The sequence below is a fragment of the Dryobates pubescens genome, chromosome 37 (genome assembly GCF_014839835.1).
Source record: "Dryobates pubescens isolate bDryPub1 chromosome 37, bDryPub1.pri, whole genome shotgun sequence".
Lineage (NCBI taxonomy): Eukaryota > Metazoa > Chordata > Aves > Piciformes > Picidae > Dryobates > Dryobates pubescens.
In genome coordinates this window covers 1,397,877-1,418,439 of record NC_071648.1, presented here as the reverse complement: position 1 = coordinate 1,418,439, position 20,563 = coordinate 1,397,877, and the positions used below count along the sequence as shown (strand labels likewise).

General features: G+C 40.9%; 1 protein-coding gene across 1 annotated transcript in view; it reads right to left on the bottom strand.

Moving 5' to 3' along the window:
* CALCRL (calcitonin receptor like receptor) overlaps positions 1 to 20,161 on the bottom strand; it is a 64,314-nt gene extending 44,153 nt beyond the window's left edge. Inside the window, exon 1 of the mRNA XM_009911200.2 lies at positions 19,928 to 20,161. The gene's annotated coding sequence lies outside the window, so the exon portion shown is untranslated. The remainder of the gene's footprint in view (positions 1 to 19,927) is intronic.
* Between the last annotated feature and the right edge of the window lie 402 nt (positions 20,162 to 20,563).

Below are 20,563 nucleotides of genomic sequence, written 5' to 3'. Positions count from 1 at the left end.
CTGGACATGTTCCAGCACTGAATATACAGGTTTGAAATACTACTTAGTTTTTCGAGTGATCCCAGTGACAGCAGCCAAACTCATTGTCTTATTGTTATGAGTGATACAGTAACGGTGCCAGAATGAACTATAGGGAGTAGGTATTCTGACCTGTTCAAATGTGTATCCAAGGACAAGAATGTTAAGAAAGGACAAAAGGACAGGAACCATAAGAGAATTATTATTACTTGAAAAAAAAAATAAAGTATTCCTTGATTCAAAATGTGAAAAACATTGCGGTGTAACTGGAATACAGCTCACATGAAAACAGCAATAGTAGGTAAGAGGTAAATAGCCATGTTACTTCACCGAAGAGTTAAAAACTGGTATCTGGTAATTACATAATATCAGGGGTTTCAGGCAGCTGCAGACGTCAGATTCAAGTCTTTATTTAGACTCAGACTAACTGATTTTGAACAACAGTTCTTTTAGTTGGGGAAATTTATTCCAAGCGGTCCCAATACACTGAGGATTTCTCAAACCAAAACAATAGAAATGAAAGGGTGTTAATTTCAGAAGCTAATTATAGTTTTAAGTACCAGCACCATTACCAACTTTACTGTCCAAGAAATACCCTGGGAACATTCATAACACGTGCTGATGCAGTGGAAATGGACCTGCCTAGCTAATCACCATCATCCTTTCATTTTTCATTGATCTTTCACAAGAGCAAAAGGTGAAGAATACAGATGAATATTACAGACAGAACCACCATTTCTGGGTTTGATTTTTCTTCAGACTGCTACTAGCATCATTGGTCTCCTCTACTAATTCCATGATTATCATAGAATCACAGAATCACCCCTGTTGGAAGGGACCTCCAAATGTCATCTAGTCCCTTCCCTTATGCAGTAAGCAGGGGCATGCTCAACTAGATCAGGTTGCCCAGAGCTCTGTCGATCCTCACCTTGAATATCTTCAGGGATGTTAGATGTGCCCTTGCAATCTGCAAACACACAGATGTAGCTACACACGTCCTGCGTCTTGCCAGAGCTACTCCTTGTGTGTATAGGTAATGAGAGATGAAGGCCAAACGCTAAGTTCACTTCCTTGAATCCTTTGAAATGCCCTGAGGGTATAAGAGACACTTGCCAAACCTGGCCCCAATGTCTTCTGGGACATCAGAGGCAGCCAGGCTTGGTCGGCTCCCCAGGCAGCAGCAGATGTCTGTGCACTGGGCAATCACATCCAACCCAAAATGTACCACTACAAAATCCTTCCCCTATTAACTTCCCTATAAACAGCTTAGCTGAAGGAGGAGGAAGAAAGAAAAGAAAACAACCCTTACCAAAACCAAACCAAACCAACAAACACACACCAAAAGCAACCACCCACCCAAAAAACCCAAACAACCCACCACCACAAAAAACCAAAACCAACCAACCAACCAAAAAACCCATAAAAACCAAACCCAGAATGCAAATCTGATGAAGAATAAAAAAAATACAGAGCATATTTATGTTTTGGGTTTCCTAGCAGTTGCACTGAAGTCCCTAAGTAATGACATGCCCAGAGCAGAACCAAAAAGAAGGGTTGTGTGGAAAGGGGGTCACAATCAACGCTGGAACTCCTCCAAAGACTGCTTGCCAGTTTGCAAAACTGGCAAGTAAAGTTTTCAGACAAAGCCCAAAAGAAGCCAGGAGAGCACTGTGCAAATTTGGGGCGAGATCCCAATAAAGAGCTGAAAGATCATCAGGGCACGGTTGTCAGAACCCAGAAGGCAGCTGGAGGAACATTTGAAATACAACTTGTGCAGATTTCCAGCAACTGTAATCCGTTACAGACACTAGGGCAGATGAGTACTGGAGGCTGTGTTTAATTTGTCCTGTTTACACAGGGCTTCAGCTGATGTGCACCAGAAACATGGGAAAATGCAGAAACACGAGTCATTTTTGCAGGAAATAGCTCCTCCCAGAGTTTAAGTGACCAAAAGATTCAAGTATCGTCAAGTACAGAGACGGGTGGAGGAAAGGGTGGCATCCCTTCACAACAAAGATGAACTGTTACTTAAGTATCATTATCTGATGAGCTTAGACACACGTTTCTGTGCTTGTAATTGACATTGTTGACCTCTGCTAAACAGTCCTAGAAACAGCAGCTCTGAAGGTATAAAGGAAGTACACCAGTGCCCTTCTCTGCTTACCAACTGAGCTCAGAAAAAATACATCTTAGCAGAGACAACATGGGGTGAAGACATATTCACAGAGAAGTACCATACTTGGCTGAAATCAGATCAGGCTGTAAATCTAGATGGTGCCTTGAACAAAATGTAAATTCTCAAACACAGTATTTTCACCCATAACTAAGAGCTGGAAATACCAAACTGATCTAGCATTGGAGGGGGGAAAAGTGTACCCACGATGCAATATTAAGTCTAAGTTTTGCTCAAGGTCTCCTCCATGGACCCTTGGTGACTGTTTAGCTGGAAATTAAAGGCCCAAGAGACTTTTTTGAGAGCAGTAAGGGATATCCTGAGTCCCAGCCAGCAGCCTAACAATACAGCCTGCAACAGCCAAAACTCTGTGAACCGTGTTCTGAACATCGCTCATTACTGCACCGGCTGCTTACAGAGCCTTCATATCATGGTATGTTACCTACTAGAAGTGGTTTGTGTAAGGTGCTACACTGGAACCAACAGATTCCTACTCTAGTTAAAAAAAAATAAAAATCAAGCTATGGTTTTGAATGAATTTTTATTTCTACATACATGCAGCTAGTTGGCTTGGAAAGCTACACTGTGTAATACTGAAGTACTTCTTGGGAACAGAAAGTGAGGCTGTGAAAGCCTGTTCCATTCTTCACTTTTACATAACTTGCATTTCACATTGGATCAGCATAATAGCTATTTTTCGTTATGAAGGCCTGTTTTAGGCTTCAAGACAGAAACAAAATAAAACCCAAAGTAAAACAAGAATCAAACAAACCCACTTGGTTTATATTCTCATGGAAAAATCTCATTTCTACTACAAAATAGCTCACATCCATTTCTCTAAGCCACATCCTTTCTCTCCTTCAGGACAGTGACATAGGTGGAGCTGATCACTGTGGGACTCGATTAGGTTCCTTGGCAAAAGCTGTTATGACGTCTTGCTGCTACAACCTAAGGTTTGTTAGCATTCCTTGTCCTAGCTGTATCTACCACATCCCACAGGGATAACTAAAGAACTATTATCTGAACTAGGGATTTCAGAATTTCCTTCTCTAGAGCTGTACTTTTGTGGCATTAGCTGCACTGATGTCCAAGTGATGCAAGGCTTCAATAACTTTCAGAGTTATTTGCACATTATTTCTTGTGTGTACTAAAAAGCATGGAAGTAAGAAAGCAGAACTACTTAAGTTAGAAAAAGATACAGTTCCTAATGTATGTTTTAACACTCACCACATTTATCTGCCATGCAGCTGTTAAAGAGCTATGAGCTGTTTAGAATTGTGAAAGTCTAAGTCCTGCCATTTTTTGGTATATCCAACACTTCATTTGGATTTGGGTCTCTTCATTTAACTGCAGAGACAGACTTCTTTAGACAACTATAAATGTGAGTATTCTCCCTGGGCTACTTCTGCCCTCACAGCTTGGTTGGACACTGAGAACAAACTGCTCAATGTTGTTTCTTCAGCATTACTCCCATTAAGTGCTTGTGTGGCTCACCACCTCTCAGCCCAGGAGAAGCCTGGGTGTGATCATGACTCCTCCCTGAAAACTGCCCCCCTACTCTGCCCTAGTGAGGCCACATCTGGTGGACTGGTTCCAGTCTGGGTTCTCCAGTTCAAGAGAGACCGGAAACTTTGGGAGAGAGTCCAGATGCTGAGGGGACTGGAGCATCTCTCTGAGGAGGAGAGGCTCAAGGACCTGGGGGTCTTTAGCCTGGGGAAGACTGAGTGGGGATCTTATCAATGCTGAACAATATCTGAAGGGCAGAGGTAAAGAGGATGAGGCCAGACTTTTCAGTGGTGCCCAGAACAAGACAAGGGGCATCAGACACAAACTGGAACTGAGGAAGTTCCACCTAAACATGAGGAAAAGCTTCTTTCTTGTGAGGATACTGGAGCCCTGGAACAGTCTGCCCAGTGTGGTTGTGGGGGTCTTCTCCAGAGACTTTCAAAATACCTGTATGTGCTCCTGGGCAAGCTGCTCTGGGTGAATCAGCTCTGGCAGGGGGGTTGGACAAATGATCTCCAAAGGTGCTTTCCAACTCCCACCATTCTGTGATTCTGTCAAAGCCTTCTTCGCTACAGTAACCATGATGATCATTCTTTCACTCTTCTGCATACTCCATTGGCCCTTACAGCACCATGAGTGAAAACAGCCCCTAAAAGCTAACTACTGTGTTGAGGCTATCAGAAACTATTAAAATGCAGAATGCTTTATGCTCACATTATTAATCCAATTCTTTTCTCATGTTGATGTAAGGAGGAGTAAGAGTAGCCAGTGAGTACTGATCCTGTGCTCAACAATGCTAGATGTATAAATGATCTTTGTGCATGTTTGATTACCCTTTTGGAGACCTGCAGTCTTAAGGAGCGTGCTGCCTAGCTGGCAAACACCAGCTTTGTCTCTGTGTACTCCTTAGGAGCAAGTGAACTTTAGAAAGTTAGGGAGTTGTTGTTGCTCAAGGTTTTAAACAAAACACAAGCATGTCTTCCTCTCTGTGCTAAATCTAGGAGAAAGAGGAAGTAAACACAATTAATGGCTGATAATTATAAAAATGCTGTGTTACTTTATATAGCCTGGCATATAGCTTGCATAAACACTTAAGCCCTTACAGGCAACTGCTTTCAGTCACCGGCTTTTTCACAGGTCTGGATGGTATTATGCTGTCTTTGTTAGCTACATCTGCAATTAAAGATGCATGAATTGCAGAGTAGTAACTATTTCCCAAGTCTGTCAAGGTGAAATTATTTTTTCCTTTATGCAAAGCACTGCACAAACATATTCAGCTTCTTAAGGTGCATGTTCAGTTTTTTCACTTCAGGAAGCACCATGCACAGGCTACAGGCAGAAGCCAAAAGAAGGATCCTAAAGCTCACTGGCCTCAATCAGATTCAAAATGGGAAATCCTCCATTTTGAGTGTGAATATTCCAGCTCACTTATACCTGTGAAATATCATGAAGTAAGTGAAAAGCAGGAGTTGCATTACAAAAATATAATATCCCTGTGATATTCTGATCCCTGAAAACAGAATGTCAGTGATAACAAATCAAAACCATCTGCTTCCACAACATTAATTGGTCTTATGAGTAATTTGTTGTGGAGCCAAACTTAAGTGCTTAAAGAAAGAAGAAAAGTCATTGAGAATGGAGAGAAGGTGGCATTGGGTAAAATTGAGTAAGTCTCTTTACACAGACTGGTACCAGGCTCTCTTTCTTTAGCTTACAGCAGATGGCATATTTGTCAGTTCTACAACATTCCTCAAGCTACAGCTACAGTACACTGGAACACAGGATTTCAGGAGTTCAAAGGGACCTTTGGAGATCTTCAAGTCCACCCCCCCAACAGAACAGGACCATAGAATCTAGCACAGCACACATAGAAACACATCCAGAAGGGGCTTGAAAGTCTCCAGAGAAGGAGGCTCCACCACCTCTCTGGGCAGCCTGTTCCAGTGCTCCGTGAACCTTACAGTAAAGTTACAGTATCACAGTATAACTAAGGCTGGAAGAGACCCCAAGGATCATCAAGTCCAACCTGTCTCGACAGACCTCACGACTAGACCATGGCACCAAGTGCCAAGTTCTTCCTCATGTTGAAGTGGAACTTCCTGTGCTGTAGTTTGCATCCATTGCCCCATTGCCTCTTGTCCTATCACAGAGTGCAAATGAGCAGAGGCTGCCCCCTCCTTCCTAACACCCAGCCCTCAGATATTTATAGACATTTATTAGATCCCCTGTCAGTCTTCTCCTCTCCAGACTAGAATACCCCAGGTCTCTCAGCCTTTCCTCATAAGGTGCAGGCTCCAGTCCTTTAATCATCTGTTAGACTCTCTCAAGCAGATCCCTGCCCCTCTTGAACTGGGGAGCCCAGAACTGGATGCAGTACTCCAGGTGGAGCCTCACTAGGGCAGAGTTGCAAGGTAGAAATATGTATAGAATATGGTACAAATATATGGTATGTTTATATATTGACCATGACCACCTTGCAACTGCTTAAGCTGGACAATTTCTGGTCCATGTGTTATAAAAGTTATCCAATCACCTCTTAAACTTTGCACCAACTAAATTCCTTAAGTGCAACAGCCAGGAATCAATACACAAATTAAGAGTAGAGATAAGAAGTTTTTCCTCCTGAAAGGCTAATTAACTAAAGCTGATGTGATCATCAAACTGTATTTTAAGGGAACATGGATGCTAAAGTAATGAATAAAATGCAACCCACACATCATCTCACTAGCTTACCTATTACAGAATCAAGGAACCACAAATAGGTATCACCACTGCATGATATGTATTTGTCCATACAGGTACTGTATGTCAAATGGAACTTTCCTGGAATGATTACATTTACTGATTTTTATCAGTGAAAGGAGAGAAACATTTCCACTGAGCACAATCCTACTTCCTTGAGAAAAACAACAAAGAAAACCCCAACAAACAAACCAACAACAAACAAACAAAAGCAAGAAGCAACACCAGCTGCTTGGCAGGACTCTGTTAGAATGACAACATGGTCTCTGAGCACTCTTGTTCAAGCAATGGAATTAATTACTGTTGAATACTTAAGAGAGCACTAGCACTGGCAACTGCATCACCTACACTGTCTAGCAAACAAGCTGTTATGCTCACATTGACCACTGTTCTAATACAGAGCTTTTCCAGAGTTAATTTTGCATGTGTTGTACTTGCAGAATAATATCTGAACAAAGCAGTCAACTGCATCTAAAACTATGACCCATTTACATCTAGTAATGATTTGTTAACAAGGAGAATTTGATACAGCATGCAAACTCATTATTAATCTACCTGAAACTAAGCACACAAAAAACACTGGCTTAAATAATATTCAGTTAGTAGCTTGGGTTAGTCTTCAGTGGTGATACTGCTGTGTGGAGAAAATGAACAGCTTCTGTAGATCATTCTGAAAAGTCTCATGACTTTAGCAGACAGCTGTTCCTAAAAATGACACACTTCTAAGAGAACAGAGAATTACCAACCTGAATAAAAACCCATTAAAGGGACAAAGGAAATGCTTACACAGCTGAGAAGACAAGAATAAAATACATGCAAATATGTGTAAAAATTCTTCTACAAAACAGTTACAAGGGGGAAAAGGCAACAACCAAAAAAATCCCAACCCCAAAACAAACAAATCATGAAAAACCCACAACAAAAGACAACATCAAAAACCCCAACCACAAGCTCTGCTGTAATTCTGTAATTGTGTAAGTATCTACATGTCTGTGGAGCATGTTCCGGATTTGGTGGTCTGGAAATGTGGACAGGAATCTCCTGAGAACAGCCTTTCTGATGATGTTTTACATAATCCCAGGTTATAAGCCTGCCAGCACTAATGCAAGGCTAGCTTTTTTTTACATAATATTTTGGTACTTTGATCCTAACTCCAACAAATGAATAGGAACTCGCAGAGGCGTGTGAACTTTCAAGAGAGAGCAATCAGTAACAAAACTCTGCCCATTCCTCACCAGTGTACAACATGGTAAAGCCTGAATTTTGGGGAAGACACAAGAGGACTCTGGTGTCGTTTGAATCCCATCACCCTTTTCTGGTTTAGAAGAAAGTAGTAGTTGGTGCTATTTCCAACAAACACAAGAGAGGAGTCACAGCTTTACTCAGTTTGATAACAAATGGTTTTCTAATACAATCACAGATTTCTGTCCTTCTTGAGCACTGTGCTGTGACTTCACACACAGGATTCCTGCAGCTCACAGATATAGCTGGTAAGTAAAACCGGATGTTTCAAAGGTTATCTTCCTTACACAAAACTAGGAACACCGTTAATTTATTGAAGACTGTGAAAAGGATCACAGGATGTTAGGGGTTGGAAGGGACCTCTGAAGATCTTCAAGTCCAACCCCCCTGACAGAACAGGACCATAACGTCTAGCACAGAGTGCACAGAACACATCCAGACAGGCCTTGAAAATCTCCAGAGAAGGAGACTCCACAACCTCTCTGGGAAGCCTGTTCCAGTGCTCCATGAACCTTAAAGTTCTTCCTCATGTTGAGGTGGAACTTCCTGTGCTATAGTTTACATCTATTGCCCCCTGTCCTACTACAGGGTGTAAGTGAGCAGAGGCTGTCCCTTCCTTCCTCACCCAGCTCTCACATATTTATAGGCATTTATTAGATCCCCTCTCAGTCCTCTCCTTTCCAGACTACAAAGCCCCAGGTCTCTCAGACTCTTTTCATAAGGCACATGTTCCAGTCACTTAATCATCCCCAGGGACCTCCTATCCCTAAAAAATGTAACACTTCTGCTAGATTTTAGATGGAAACACAAAAAACCACAACAAAACGAAGAAGAAAACAACCAAACCAAACCCCCTGATTTTGCATTACTTAACACAAAAATCTCTTCCTGCAAATCACCACGTAACTAGATTTCCATATGTACGTCTTGCACTAGTTTGGAAGAGATGCAACTTAGAAATATGGGTCTAGTAACAATGCTCCCAAGCAATCAGGATGAAAGTAAATCAAAAGGGCTGATGGAGGAAGGCGGTTTCTGGCTCAACCACCCTTTGCATTATCTGTATCGGTTTGCTGAGCAAGGATAATTCTATGCTTTAATCACAACATGCACTATATGTGGAAAACACATCAAGTTCTTCCAGAAGGCTGCAGAGAAGTAGTATTCCTTCTCCTAAAGACTGGGGAAACAGACAGCCTTGGAAAGGCAGCTGTCAGACACTCTCAGATCACAGAAAAAGAAATGGAGCAAAGATCTATTTGGTTGTTTTACAGATTATGCTAGATGGAAAGAGAGTCACTAGGCTCACATGGAACAAAAAGGAAGTGAGAATGAAAATAATTACATTTCAGTCTTCTTTTTGGCATTTTTAAGATAGGCAACAAGGTCTAGACACTGGGAAATTGACAGGAGCAGCACTGTTTTCTCTTTGAAAGCTGAGGTTCTCCAGCAGTGGGGCAGGAAAGGAAGTTAAATCTCTTTAAACAGACAGAAGCTGCTTGATAACTTGGTGACCTTCCTATTAAGCCCAAAGGGCCAAAACCACACAGAATCCATACAACCCACGACATCTTCAAACACTGGAAGTTGTTAACCAAGTGCCAATGTCAGGAAACGTCTGTCTGTGACAAGCGGAGTTCATCCCCCTATGGGGCTGCAACTAACGTATTTTCTACTGGAGTATGGCTACGACCTCTATCAAGAGTCAAGAAAAGAGATTTGCAGGCATCAGTTGTAGATACCCCATTGGAAACCAGAAAAAACCCAAACCACCACCCACCCAAACATCACATTTTGGCACGTTCAATGCTCTGAGCATTTACATGTTTGCTCTAAAAAGTTACAAATGGATTCTGGAAATCCATGTGTATTTCTTAGTGCTCTTTCCATTCCAAAAACGTGCACACACAGATGCACATAAAATCATGCAGTGTTTCAGGGAGAACACATTAACTATTGTGCTCTAGTTAGTGTGACAGAAATACTGTTGATTGGCATGAAATGCTTTATTTTCACATGAAACGGTGCATGCTCCCAATGCCAAGCGAAGTAATAACATTCTTTGTTAAACAGCTGCAAATAACATCAGGCATGGTAAGTAATCACTGAGCACCCTCTGTGTCTCACCTTTCACAGGGAGCAGTCCTGTGAGCCCAGTGAACAAAAGACATTTCCAACCCATACTTTCTCTTCAATATTTTCTTGCCAGTCACTAGCTTTTTCCCCCTCATTTGTAGTCCCTTTAAATTGCTTCTGGGTGTGCAAACCCTTGGCCTTGGTCTGTGCTCTGCATGTCATCCATACAATATCACTACAAGGAACTGTATAGGTATCCTACTTGTAGCATTAAAGACTCAAAACCCAAATGAACTCAGAGAGCTACATAGAAATAGCTGGTCTCTAACACTTTTAATGAGCCATTTGTCAAACTGGATAACAGCATTACAGTTTGGAGAAGCTTTTGGTGAGCAGCATTAATTCAAATCTTATCCACTGACACTTCATGTCAGTTAATATGTTTCTCATTTTGCAAGAACCAGACTCACACATGCACTTCTGTAGTGGCCGATTCCTCCACTCTCCTTGTCTTTGCATGCAAAACAAGGCAGCACTGAGGCTGTAGGATATCCAGCTGCCAGACTTCCCCTTCACAGTTCTGCTAACCTCAGTACTGACCTACAGTACCCTCAGTTTTCCATTTGTTAGACTCTATTACACAAATATAGCCCAGTATTCCAAATCAGACTGTGTTTATTCCAAGAACACAAACAAGACCATTTTCACATCTAAGAAAATGATGTGTCTTGATTAAAGATTGAGACATTTTCATACAGTGCTGAAAAAAACCATGTGCAATTTTCATAAGCATCCCAAATCCCTATGGACTGGTTTCTGCTCTGTTCTACTGATCCCTGGATCCCAATCTCAAATTCACGTCTTCCCAAGTTTGACTGAATCCTCTTGCTCAAACTCGTTATTTCACATTATGGAAAAAAGAACATGTAAGTCCAAAAGCAGCACTGCAATTAACCCAGTTTCTTTCCAAACTCCAAAAGCATTTTTGGTTTTTTAAACTGATTTACCTAGCCTTTTATATTTGACAGCCCATCATAAGCTCCTGCAATTTCATTTTGCTAAGTACACTTAGAGCTCACTTGCAGTTTGATAGTGAAAAATTTCCTGGCTCATTTTTTCATTACCAACGATGATAAATTAGTGAATATTTATTACAGAATAGCTACATTTATTGTAAATACTGAAAAGCAGCTTTCCACAGAGCTACTAGACATTTCATTATGCTGAACTTTGTTAGAAAACAGGTATTTCATAGCCTTACAACACTAATAACAGGGTGCTGACAAACGAAGCAAGCTGGTAAATATGAAGCTTATTCATAACAAGATTGCACAAGAAAATAGACTGCAATGACCCTGTGTTGAACATCCTGTAATACCCATTGTTCCTCTCTATTACTCTCATTCAGCAGTATTTTTTTTAAACAGCGGATGTGTGGCAGCAAAGGAACCAATGCAATGTGGGACTGCACGTGCACAAATCGTGACACAGGGTAGAAGTGAGAAAAAGACCCTAGAGAAATTGTGAGTGGGCTGTTACCTGGATGTGAAGCCTTACAGAACAACCCCGTGTCTTTGCAGAACCTCCACAAGACAAAGCTATTTATCTTGCCAACAAACAACAAGAAGAAAGGAATGAGAAAGGAGAAAAATCATAGGTTTAAAGTCTGAGAGATTATGGAGTCTTCTAGTCTGCAGGTTTAGAGCTGGCATGGTAGCAGAAATAGGAAGAACCCTTCCCTTGCACAGAGGATGTGGTAATAAACATCTTCCACGTGTGACAATTGAATGTTTCACCTTCACTCTGTACAACAAACGAGTTAACTCATCACTGCAGCTACTGGCATCTTACCTAGAGCACACACTGAAAGCCAGCATCTGCTTTTGTTGCCAAATTAAAATACCAAATGAACAATTAATTTAGCAACCCTACTGTGAATTCATTTCATACGCAACTCCAAATACAGATTTCTCACCATCTAAAGGAATCTTTCAGCTTATCCAAGTGGCTGCAAACGTAAAGAAAAGGCTTTTGACTGACCCCAGGTTATGTGACTCAGCCTTGTCTCTGCAGTTAGAATGTCACACTAGAGGCAGCATCATTCCATTTACTAATTCGTTGAGTTTACTTTCCTATGGGAACTACCTACAGAGGTTCATGTGTTTTTTCTTGGTGCATCTGTCATTCCTTCCATCACTTTATCTCCCCTGCTTCTGTGCTCAGACACTTCACCATTTTACTGTTACTTACTGCTCAAGAAATGAAGAGTTGGACAACTGTCCTGTCTAAAAGCTGTAAATGTTTGAAAATGGAAGATCTTGGGAATCTAGGACACACAAGAGCTACAAAAATTGTAAGAATGAAATAAACCAAACCTCTGGCTTAAGAAGTCCCACGCTCCAGCATGGTATAATGCTATTTTTGAATGCTTTGGTTTGGCAAAAGTGCATTCCCTGAGGAAGCTGAGTTACTGTCTGTCCTATCAGTCTGTCTTCAGTGAATAAAACATATTTCAACAGTATCTTTTCTACCCTTCTCTGATCTGACTTAGAAAACTTATTGCCATAGGTCCCTGCACTCTGCTTGGAATTTGGACTTTTTTGGTGCCGGCTTCATCCAAACTGCACACACCTAACCTTGCAGATGGCAGCATACACTGACAGGTTCTGGTGCCCCAGTGCCCCTGCAAAGACAGCTCAAGTATTTTGCCATCCTTCCAACAAACCCTGAATTACTGCCATGTCCTTCACTGGGCTGTAATGTGACTCTAGGAAAAGCTTAGCATGTCAGAAGACTATTTTATCTTTGTAGCTCTAAATAAAAAGTGTCCAGTTAAACTACATTATCTGAATTCTACTGTTGGATTGCATGGATAGTTTTTAGAAGAGGGGTCTTCTCTAGAGAGGAGACTCGACTGGAATACTTGGGGGAGAAAACCAAACCAAAACAACAAAACAACAACGAAGGAAAAAGACCTAGGCCCAGAAGCTTCCCCAGTGGTCCATGCTAAAATGTTAAAAACATCTGAATGATGTTTTTTCTGCCTAGTTTCCTAAGAACTCTGAAAATGCTGAGATAGCACATCCAGCATGCAGGATTGGGGGAGACATAAAGCTCTTTTAAGATTATGCTGTGACTTCCATAATCAGCCCAAGAATGACAAGCCAAGATTTGAAGACTCCTGAAATCACCTCCTTGAATCAGAAATTAAGTATTTTCAGTATGAGAAATTAAACAGACACAAATATAAATGACTACTCAGTAAAGTGCTCCACAAAGAATTGTTTCATCTTCCAATTACAGCCATGAGTTTTGTTTCTCATAAAATCTATACTGTGATAGCAAAGAGAACTGAACAAGTTTCCTATTTCTGCTCTACTCACTGGTGTGTAAATCGTGTCCACATTAATTAGAGTTATAACATAACTGGCAGAAAATGATGGAGTGATATTAATCTTTCAGAACTCCATTAGTGAAATCTACTGGAGAAAGATATTCCTGAGGTCTGGGAGGTAAGGAGAACACCGCAACAGCAGAGTTCAACTTGATGGAAGTCTCTACTCTCGTTTGTTTTTCAAGTTACCGCTCTTTAGGACTACAATTTCCCTGTTTGCTTGCAGCAGAAAGGCTTTTATTTCCTGATGCACACAAGATTAGAAACACTAGAAAAATAAAAATCCCTCTTTACCCATTGCTTCCAAAACAGAGAAAAAGGAAAAAGAAAAAGCATAACAAAAAACCCCAAACCTCACACCACACTGGCATGCAGATAACCACAAGAAAGGCTACAATTTAGTGCCCACTTAGTGCTAAGCATGTGCTTTTGCCAATGGCTGCTAGCTACACAGCAAAAAAAGCACAGTCCTGGGGGTCTTTTCAATGTATTATGATGCAATAAGCAACACACTTATTAACAAATTAATAATGCAGAATGGTGACCAAGCAGAGAGTAGCTAAATAGCATTCAGAAGAGTCTTGATTTTGGCTTTCCTGACCTTGTCTAAATTAACTTTTTTTCCCAACTAAATACTAAACCAATATTAAAAAATCAAAAAGGTTACAGCTCTCAGGACTCTGTTCCAGCACATGCATCTGCTATTCCTCTTCAAGGAAGAGGACTGGATTTAAATAGAGGGTCACTTATGGAAAGGGTTCTCACCCCCACCTCTCCCTTCCAAGAAACTAGACATGTGAAGACACATTTCTCTTTGAGAGGAAGGATAAGGCAGAGGTTAATTTCATCTCCCTGAGCAGTGTAGGATAAGCTTTTGGAAATACTGTCAAGCCCCATTCTTAATGCCTGGCAAAGTGACTCATTCAGAGTCATCACAGGAAGGGAAGTTGAATAGAATAAAAAACGGAACAGGATGGGGGCTTAAACAGGAGACAAAAAAAGTGAGAGAAAGGAAATTGGATTGTTTAAAGTGGCCTGAGGTTACAAGCTCTATAACAAGACAATTTTAAAATATATATACATATGTACACATGTAAAAAAATTAAGACAGACACATGCATGGATATATAAAATACATATATATGGATATAGAAAATACATATATGTATGCAGGCCTTTATAAAAAGCAACTTATTTCTATTTGAAAAGAGATTTGTGTTCGTGGATTGCCTTCCAAAGCTGCCTGCTATTTGTTTCAGTATGAGGTGGAATTAACACAGTATGGGAAATAAACAAGAATCTCTTCTAGAAACCCACAAACTTTAATGACTATCTCCTATTCCAAGCAATACGCAATGCACAGAATATGGAGTTATACACTTGTGTAAAAATTCACCAGAACACAACACACACAGTTATGCCATTCCCTAAAGAAACACTCTGTGATAAACCAACACTTTATCCTATTTTTTCCCATAAAGTACCCCTTGTACATCCTTAGATGAGTAGCTCAGGGCAATGGAAAGAACTTCCTCTTCTCCAAGGAGTTTTACTGTGAGAGTCCATGTAATTAGCCACCTATGATGTCAATTTTAGCTACTCCAAATGGAAAACAACATGTAGACACTTTCAAAAAACACACTCGTAGCAGCCTAGTGCAGAGCCTTCTCTTGGATTCATCATGACTGAAACCACATGTGCAACTGGAATTTCCATTGACAAGAAGAGTAATTTTGGTTCCCAGAGAAGATGACAAAAGCCTTTCTTAATGTCATAAGGACAATATTCAACTGATTCCCAGCTCCCTATGTTTCAAAACCAACACTTACGAGTAAAACTCGTCATTGCATAGTCCAGGACTAAGTACTGTGGCTTTTCTGTTCAATGGGATACACAGAAAGAGGAATAAGCCCATTAAATCACATAATTAAAAGAAACTAACAAATTAAATAGGCATGTGTGGTCAAAAGTTATCCTGGAAAAATATCTTGGAATAAATATTTCTGCATTTCACATCCCATCTCCCAAATGGATATACGTTTGTGCAATATTCCTTCTGTAATCCCCAGAGTGACACCTGCTGGATTTTGCTCACAGAAACAAAAGGGCAGATAGCATACAGAACTTTGCAGGATCGTTATGGCAAAAAAATGCTCTTTTGGTAATCAAAGGTTGCACAGCACCATTTTGCTCTGTTTAGGGCAGTAAATAAATACATAGATGCAACCACGGTGGGAAAAAGTATGATGTCTCATTCTTTGCTGAAATAGCTGTATTTAAATGTCTATCTAGTGGAAGGCCGTTGGGAGACAAATACATTAATTGCTAGTGATAGTTATATGAAAAATATTATTGAAGCCTAAACCAAATGAGTACATCTGTTTTAATGAAACTCTGCCAGCACTGCCAGTACCAGAATAATAATGAATTCATTGAGGTTGAGTGCCAAGATTTTACCACTGTGATAGGGGAGAGAAAAAGCGATGGAAATGCAAAACGGTAATATAAAGCGTGATGCTTTGTGCCCATGCAAGCATCCAGGTTGTGCAGTTTGCAAGCACAGAAATTTCAAAGAATACCTGGAAAAGATTATATAATTATAAGGAACTACTCTTCAGTCTAAACACAACTGATGCTCTACCACAGCATGTGAAGCAGCTGCTTTGAACATCATAATAATGTAAATAAAAATAGCTCATTAATCACTGTATTTCACTTGATATTCTATGGAAAGCCAGAATGGTCTGGGCTTCATTAAACAAAACTCTCTCACTATTTTTCTTTGGGATATTTTTAAAAGAAGGCCTGCAGAATCTGGGCATAAATCCAGAAACACAACATCGCTTGCTTTTGTTTCTACAATTCATTAATGGTCAGCTACAGCTTAATAGTGGCCAAAACTGCTTAGAAAAGTCTTGAGTGACATCTATGCTGTAATCAAAACGTAACAGCTTTAGAGACACACGCAAATTTGTACCGGTTCAGAACGTGGCATTTGTTTTTCTTCTCTCTTGAAGTGCTTCTCTCACTGCTTCTCTCATGGGAAATCCTTCTTAAATGCACTATACTCAGTTAAGTCCTTTTCAAACGCAATTTTTCCAAGGAAAAGCAACTCCAAATAAATCACTTTGGGTTTTTTGGACAGCATATATCACAAGTGTTTGCACAGAACTAGGGCAGAAAAAGAATGACTTTGCTGGGAAAATGTAAACAGTATAAACAAGCCTGGGAGACTACAGCAGATATCCATGAGAGATAGCTGTGAAAACAAACGTTGAAAATGCGCAAATTTAGCCTTCCAGTTTTGCCCAGATTCTAAAACAGGACAAAAAACATTGCTAAAACTAGGCTCTTTAATGGAAACAAATTTACTGTGAAGACCTTACATTGTACTGCACTAGCTGTGGAAGTCTCCATTAAGACAACAGGTAAGCAGCAAGTTAATTCTTGCTGCTCTTTGTGCAGGCGTATTAAACTGGAAACATCAGAATTGCCAAACTCAGTACAAAAAGGAAAAAAATAACAGGGCTGTGAGCACCCATGGAAAGCTTTCTCCTTTTTAAGTATGAAAAGGAAACAACATTCAAATGTGTTCAATTTAAAATATTAACATTCATGACTCATTTTACTAAACAAAGGATGAGGTTTAAGACTAATTTACTTTGAAAGTCTCCTCAAAAAATGTAGACATTTTCTCTCCAGTTAATACACCAAGAATAAGATCAGCATGATATAGACCTGCATCTACTGCACATAGGAATAATGTGTTATCTATTTATATAGTGTTATTATTTGTCTGAAACACATAAGCACATACACAAGCACATTTCCAGATTTATGTTAGTTTTTAAAAGTTGTTTGTCAACTCACATCTGTTTTGTTAACAGAAGTATTCATTCCTTCCTCGACAGCGGTATCAAGGCTATAGTCAATTCCAGAGCTCTCACAATTTGCTATACCAAAACAATTCCCAGGCAAAATAGCTACACCGGACAGCTACAGCAGCTAAGTGTAAAACTTAACCAAGCCAACTACTGGATGTGAAACCAAACAACATAGCCACATACGCTTTTACAACAGAGGTGAACGCAGCACTGGGGTAATGCCAATATTGTCTATGGACTCTGTAGGAATGACAGATGATCATAGGCACAGGAGGAATTTTGCTAGGAGATCAAGAACACTATAAGCACACAGGGAAGAGATGGGAACAGCCTCTTAAAGAGAAATTCTGTTTTCCTGACTGCAGACTTGCACTCCTCATTGAAGAAACTCCTTCAGTTGCCTTCATAAATAGCTGATGTTCAGAATTTGCTACAGAAGTGACTAGATATATACTTTTAAATATATCCCTGGGTACATAATATTGAAAACATATTAGTAGTTCTTTCCAAAGGACCATGGACTGGTTTGAATCTTTCATCTGTATGATTACATGGACTCTCAGGGGCCCAGTCCTATGCAGCTCTTGCACATGCTGGGAATGCTTTTGGAAACAGCTGGTTAATTTGAATGCACAGAATAATGTATTAGTGTGTTTTCTTCCCTCAGTTTTGTTGTTAATGGATCCTACTCTAAATGTGAATGGCAATACCCAAACAGCCCACAGAACAGTATTGCACTCACAGAGCAGGCCCTTTTGTTAGCCAGGTAAGACATTAGTCACCAAGAATGAGACTTACAGATTCCCTATTTTTCAACCTGAGCATTAAAAAAACACTCAAGTTATCAAAACACAGCTGAAGAACTCAAGTGGATGGATAGGTGATGCACATACAATTCCTTCAACAGAAAAATACTCACGTTAAGGAATATTTTGCCCTTTGACAGTCAGTGGAAAAATTCCTATTGGCTCTCGGTAGATTTCAACAGTTGTGTTGTATCAGGAAAAGCCTATTCAAAGGGACTAACACCCCATTTCTTACTGCATAGCAAGACTCCAGCTGGTCAGGAATTAAGAGTACAGTAACACTGGAAGTTGCCAGGACATAGGTAATGTGAAATTATTGAACTTGCAATGCACGTTATGCATTCAGGTCCACTAAAAAGTGCAGTCACATTGTTCTACATCGCTACCCTGCTACTGCCTTTGCTTGAACTGCAACTAATGACATCAAACCTACACACAGAAGCCTGGCACTTGCCATGTGGGCACTTCCACCACAACCTAAACCAGTTACTTGAGGAGAGCATTAATATAAGAATCTAAATTATTTAGCTGAAACCCCTCTGGAGACACTTGTTCCTACTGCATTTATCATTAAAGCAACATCAACACTTTTTTCAACGTGAAGCAACATTTTGCTTAACATCACTGAGAACCTTTGTGTTGAAGATTCTCAAAGCTGGAGAAAGACTTTGGGATTGCTCCTATATGTAGTTAAGTCAATGATAGTTTAAGCAGACTACCAAAGCAAATACTGTGAGAACACAGATCATTATTTTTGATTGAGAATTTCAGACAGTACGGCAGCATGTCTGTTTTGAAAGAAAACACGTAGGTTTGGATCCAGTCTTATTCACACTTACCCCTATCTAGTGTGTCTCCTTTCAATCCACTGAAAGGACCTAAGGTTTAGTGCTCAACAATCGTGCCTTGAGCACATCACTGAATGGGTTTAAACTGCTATGCGCCTTATTACTGTAAGTAAATAACAAGATCTTCAGTATGCCAAATGAGATTGGAAAGATTCTGCACTGGCACAATTGTAAGAGCAGACAAATCTCACCCCCGGCTGTCTGGCACAAGACATTAAGGTAGAGGAAAAAAAAAAAGTATTTTTACTATTCTTTCCATCTTGGCCCTTCTAAAACATAGAGATGACTACATAAATTGTGCAGATCAAATCCAAATGCAATTTATAGCTTGCACTACTTCTTATTGATCCTTCAGAAACTGGTTGTACACTTGCTTACACCCAGAAGCAACTGACTAGATGTGGCAACCTCAGCAATGTGTTTGTGAAAAAGAGGATACCTCGTCTGCTTTGGGAAGCTGAAGTGGCAAGACGCTTAACTGTGCCTTCCAGTATCGGTCAAGAGGCAGAATCACACGCTTCCCACTGTTCAATAGTTTCTCAAGTAAATGGACGAGTGGACAACTACTTCCAATAAATCATTTTGGTGTGTGTGCGAAGACTCTCAACCTAGTAACCCCTGCACGCGTACGAGCTTCGAACTCAAGCGAACTTTCGAGCAAGCGGAAAAGTCCAAACAAATCAGAAGCTTCACCTTTTGAGCTGTATAATTACAACACAAACCCGAATTATTAAATAACTCTAGTATAACTCTTTCTGGTACAATAACGTCAGAGAGATTACAGGAATATTCAGTAACAAAATCTGCAACACTTTATCACCTGAATCAGCCTCTCCCGAATGAGCTCCAGTTGTATTGAATTAGTCTTAAGGAACCTTTGCAAACCAGCCTCTAATTCTCTCCAGATGCAAAGACAGAAATTTGGTTAGCTAATATTAGAGGTTTTAGGCAGAATCCTTTAAGTACTGATTAGGGTGTTTTTATCTTCTTTTCTACCTGTTTATCGTCTATTACTTCCCCAAGGATATATTAGAATAGGACCAGCTATAAAAGCAAGTCTGGTATTTCGCTCCCCAAAAATAAACGAAGCTTTTCCTCACCCCTTTCTCCCTGCAAATTCCTTCTCACACGCCGAGGCTAAGGAGAAAGCATGCATACACGGTAACTAGCCGCATTCCGACAGAACAGCGATACCGTTCTTCGGTAAAACAATGGGGCTGGTTTGATTCAGTACTCACCAAACGGAGTTTGCAGGAGCACGGTTTCAGATAGATCAATCAGTTTGAGTTCCCCTTTCAGTGAGGAAGACAGGAGATGTTTCGCTCCTTCCCTCCCCAGTCAAAGGAGAGCCCCAGGAGAGCGTGATCCTCCCCGGCGGGAATAATCCAGTTGTGCGGCTGCAGGGCACAGGAGCTGGCCGGGAGGCTGCAAGCGGCTGCAGGGCACAGGAGCTGGACCCAAGGCTGCGGGCAACGCCGGGAGCGGGTCCGATTGCGGGCGCGGAGCAGCGGCAGCGGCGCAACATCAGAGCTTCCTGTGACATCACCCGGACCCGCCCGCGGCCAGCCTGCCCTCACTTTTCTCTCCTGAACGGCGCGTCCCAGTGCGCTGGGCGGCTCGGACATTGCTAGGCAGCAGCGGGGAGCTGCCCCGCTCCTGCCGCTTGCCATCAGTTCTCTGGCAGCATTGCTCCTGCCCGTACCTTGCCCCACGCTGGCGGCAGCTCCTCCGCCACCAGTAACGGCCAGCGCTCTGAAACCAGTCGGGAAATACTGTACTGGAAAGGAGGAGACCACGGGACCTATCTTGTCACCTATCAAGCCAGTGAGATTCCTTCTCTTCTAGAGATACAAATCCGTTTGGACCTTTATTCA